This window comes from Panulirus ornatus, chromosome 73 (genome assembly GCF_036320965.1).
Source record: "Panulirus ornatus isolate Po-2019 chromosome 73, ASM3632096v1, whole genome shotgun sequence".
NCBI lineage: Eukaryota > Metazoa > Arthropoda > Malacostraca > Decapoda > Palinuridae > Panulirus > Panulirus ornatus.
The window spans coordinates 297,501-302,500 of record NC_092296.1 but is presented as its reverse complement, the minus strand read 5'-3'; the positions used below and the strand labels follow the sequence as shown (position 1 = coordinate 302,500).

Sequence of the window (5,000 nt, the reverse complement as noted above, 5' to 3'; positions counted from 1 at the left end):
TCCTGCTGCCCCTCTGTTGTTCGAGTGTCACTCTTCACAGATTGGTTCTGGCCCCCTCGACGTGAGGTCTCGCCCCGCAGGTGAGGTCCTCGAAGCTGTAAGGGTTGGTTCCCGCCACCCACCGGTGCAGCTTAGATCAGACCTCCCCCCCCACACAGCTTATCTTATTCCGTCCCCTGTGGCTTAATTGTTTCCCCCTGCAGTTGTAGTCCTTATCGAGCATCTGGTGTTCCCCTGTCTATTATTCCCGTCCAGTTAATAACACAGGACCTCTCCCTCAGGTGGTTCTTTCCTGCAGGTGACTTGATTCCCAGTTTGCTCAGTCCTTATCCTGTGGGTGACGTGGCCTTTCTTGATAAGCTCAGACGTCCTCAACAGCCTCCAGTCGTCGTCTTGGGTCAGAGATTTCCAGGTAGCCAGCGAGGTGCTCTCCAGTCCCCGTCGTTCTTTCGTCTCACAGTCTTCCAGGTCGTTACACTCTTCTTCAGCGCCTGTCACCCTGGTATATCACGCTGTTCCAGGTTGTCACACTCTTCCTTTCCAGTTCGCATCACCCCTCATGTGTCACACTGTTCCAGGCCGTCACACTCTTCCTTTCCAGTTCGTATCGCCCTCTTGTGTCACACTGTTCCAGGCAGTCAAACACTTCCTTTCCAGTCCCTGTCACTCTCTTCTGTCACGTTGTTCCGGGCCGTCACACTCGTCCTTTCCAGTTCGTATCACCCTCTTGTGTCAAGCAGTTCCAGGCCGTCACACTCTTCCTTTCCAGTCCTTGCCAGAGCCTCTTCCGGGTCGTCCATTTAAATCTTTGAGTGTATATCTTTGAGATGTTCACTCTTGGCGCCCTCCTCCTCCTCCTCCTCTTCCTCCTCCTCCTCCTCCTCCTCCTCCTCCTCTTCTTCCGCCTCCTCCTTATGGAACGCCACTCTCAAATTCATGGAACTCCCTCTAAACTTGTGAGGTCATCCAGCCATTCGTGCTGGCTCTTAAAACCGGTACTGGCCCATCTCCCGGGCCACATACCAACCCAACCACTATATACAATTACTTTTAATTCCTTCCTCCAGCACTTCCAGGAAGACCCCGAAGACGCATATGCTGCAGGAGAGGACTGGAATTTCCAGGTTCTTAGGGTTCTGTTCCTTTGTTCGTGACTTCACAAGTGTTACAGTTGTGTATTTGTTGATCTATGTTTGTTTGTATGTTTGTTTGTCCTTGTGTTTGTCTAGGTTTGATTTACTTTTTTTCTCGTGTGTTTCATTGTCACGTTAGGCAGTATGACGGTAGGACCTGGTGGCTCCTGGCTAGGGTCGAGTGTCTGGTGACTGTCGAGTTAGTACGTCGAGTGGAAGAGGAGGAGGAGAAGGGGGAGTTGGCGCGGGTGAGGGAGGGTGTCGTTTTGGAAGCAAGTGTTGGGGCGCGGCACAGGGGATGGGAAGAATGCGTGGGGCGAATGGTTCGAGGCCGTGGATAAGGCTTGAGGAGAAGGCGTAGGGAGGACAGTAAGGGCTGGGGAGAAGGCTTGGGAGGACAATACAAGGCTGGCGAGAAGGCTTGGGGAGAACACTATGATGCTCGGGGAGAAAGCGAGGCGTGTGGGCGACTGACACATAGCGTTGTCCTCATTCCTCATCCACCTACCTCATAACACATCCCTCTCCGGCTCCCCGCACACATGAGAGCCACACCAGCAGGCTCCCTCATGCGTGGGGCGGCCCCTCACATTGCCTCATTCGCAGTCGTCGTGTTTTGACCAGTCTAAAGCTTCGGTATAAACTCTACGGTGACATCCACCCGCGTTTCAATACCTCCTCCTCCTCCTCCTCCTCCGTTGCCCAGGGCGGCGGGCTCCCTCACCTCCCTCGCCTTCCATAGTGACGTGTAGCCATGTTTTACAACTCCGTTGCCCATAGAGCGCCTACTCCTCTTCCCCCTCCCCATTATCATCACCCAAAGCGCCCTGCAGTTGGGTCCGGGGAAAAAAAAAACCCATTCATTACTTACTGTAAATTTTACATATTTACAGGTGCTTCTTTATTTACAGTAGGCCACAGATATTTACAGCTCATTTTCCGTATCATTTACTGCCCTGTGCTGCAGACTTGAAGAAGAAGGAAGTCGATAGATATTGAAATCCATGATTAGATAGACCAATGGAATTAACTGATAGATAAATAGATGAATGACTATGGTAGATAGTAGATGAATAACTCAGTTCATGCCCTGAATTAATACAACAGATCGGTAGATCACTATGTAAATGTTATAACAACATCATCATGAGAGAGAGAGAGAGAGAGAGAGAGAGAGAGAGAGAGAGAGAGAGAGAGAGAGAGAGAGAGAGCTTTATGCGAAAAAGTCATATCAATAAGTGCAACCATGAATTATTGAATGTTTATCATTCAAATTTTATATGTGGGTTGTATATTCATATGCTAATTAGGATGAAAATTTGCATAGAGAGAAATCTGGTGTTCTTCCACCGGTGGAGAGACTTCTGTTGTTGTAGCCCATAACGCCTCTGTTGTTGTAGCCCTTATATCTGTTGTTGTAGCCCTTATATCTGTTGTTGTAGCCCTTAACGGTCTGTTGTTGTAGCCTTTAATGCCCCGTTGTTGTAGCCCTCAAGCTTCTGTTGTCACGGATCATCGTCTCTCACAACCCTCAAGCGCCTGTTGTAACGGATCATCTTCTCTCACAACCCTCAAGCGCCTGTTGTAACGGATCATCGTCTCTCACAACCCTCAAGCGCCTGTTGTAACGGATCATCGTCTCTCACAACCCTCAAGCGCCTGTTGTAACGGATCATCGTCTCTCACAACCCTCAAGCGCCTGTTGTAACGGATCATCGTCTCTCACAACCCTCAAGCGCCTGTTGTAACGGATCATCGTCTCTCACAACCCTCAAGCGCCTGTTGTAACGGATCATCGTCTCTCACAACCCTCAAGCGCCTGTTGTAACGGATCATCGTCTCTCACTACCCTCAAGCGCCTGTTGTAACGGATCAACGTCTCTCACAACCCTCAAGCGCCTGTTGTAACGGATCATCGTCTCTCACAACCCTCAAGCGCCTGTTGTAACGGATCATCGTCTCTCACAACCCTCAAGCGCCTGTTGTAACGGATCAACGTCTCTCACAACCCTCAAGCGCCTGTTGTAACGGATCATCGTCTCTCACAACCCTCAAGCGCCTGTTGTAATGGATCATCGTCTCTCACAACCCTCAAGCGCCTGTTGTAACGGATCATCGTCTCTCACAACCCTCAAGCGCCTGTTGTAATGGATCATCGTCTCTTACAACCCTCAAGCGCCTGTTGTAACGGATCATCGTCTCTCACAACCCTCAAGCGCCTGTTGTAACGGATCATCGCCTCTCACAACCCTCAAGCGCCTGTTGTAACGGATCATCGTCTCTCACAACCCTCAAGCGCCTGTTGTAACGGATCATCGTCTCTCACAACCCTCAAGCGCCTGTTGTAACGGATCATCGCCTCTCACAACCCTCAAGCGCCTGTTGTAACGGATCATCGTCTCTCACAACCCTCAAGCGCCTGTTGTAACGGATCATCGTCTCTCACAACCCTCAAGCGCCTGTTGTAACGGATCAACGTCTCTCACAACCCTCAAGCGCCTGTTGTAACGGATCATCGTCTCTCACAACCCTCAAGCGCCTGTTGTAACGGATCATCGTCTCTCACAACCCTCAAGTGTCTCTTACTATAGCCTATAAGATTTTGATGCGACGCTTCCTCCTTCTCGTGTGGTCCTTAATCGTCCACGATTATAGTCCCTTAAACTTGTGACGTCGCCCTCGAAGCCTCGTCTTATATAATACATGAGAAGAGGACTTCCAGCCCTTTTCGCCATCTGTCGTCTTGTCTGACGACCGGGTACGTGTAGCCCTTATGCAGCCCTTGAACGTCTCCTAGTGCCCTTAAAGCCTTGGCTTTAGCCCTTTAAGTGTCTGTTATCGCATCATCAGGGGAGATGTAGTGGGGAGGTGGGGAGGAGAAGGCTGCTGGATCAAGCTGGGGAGGCTATATTATAAGGGGCTCGCCTCCAGTATGACTCAAGGGGGAACCTCTCTATGCAAATGGGGTAGCAGGGCCTGGCTCATGCCTCACTCATCGTTGCTATCTATCGCTCAGCGTCGGCCGCCGCTGTGGGGTTTATGGCCGACGTAAACCTCGCGGGAGCAGCGGCCGAGCGAGTAGGCCTAGCAGACTCCCTCACCTGACCACCCCGAGCCATCGCGGATGGCCACAGATGGGTGCGCGCGCTTCTGTATCTACCGTGAGGTTGGGCCCTGAGGAGCAGGATGGGTTTAGGGCACCGACGCATTGGGCATGGCGGTGCGTACCCTATGGAATGATGACCCGGCTCTTGACCTGACCTGTAGGTATCAGGTCAAAGACCCCTTGGTATGATGCCCTGGCTTTTGACCCGACTTGAAGGTACCAGGTCAAAGACCCCTTGGTATGATGCCCCTGGCTTTTGACCCGACTTGAAGGTACCAGGTCAAAGACCATTTGGTATGATGGCATGGCTTTTGACCCGACTTGAAGATACCAGGTCAAAGACCCCTTGGTATGATGGCCCTGGCTTTTGACCCGAACTGTAAAGTATCAGGTCAAAGGCCCTGGGGCATAATGGTTTAGCCTTTGACCTGGTGTTACGGATCAGGTTAAAGGCCCCCAGGAATCACGACCGAGCCTTTGACGACCCGACCTACATGTATGAGGTCAAAGGCGCTTCGGGAATGATGGCTTAGCCTTTGATCTGAACCCAAACACTTAGGTCAAAGGCCCTGGGAATGGTTGCCCGGCCTTTGACCCGACCTACAAGTATAAGGTCAAAGGCCCTTGTGTGTGTGATGATTTCTTGACCCTCGTACCTGTGCTGTGTTGAGGAAGGTTGTATGGGCGAAGTGATTAGTTAAAGGCCAGACAACTGCCGAGTTTGGAGGGGTCGATCATTCGATAGCATTCCAAAGGAGTCA

At 51.2% G+C, this 5,000-nt stretch overlaps 1 protein-coding gene across 1 annotated transcript in view; it reads left to right on the top strand.

The window, feature by feature from the left end:
• Positions 1-5,000, top strand: part of LOC139748354 (uncharacterized) — a 306,050-nt gene that overhangs the window by 227,426 nt on the left and 73,624 nt on the right. The gene's annotated exons all lie outside the window — the stretch shown is intronic.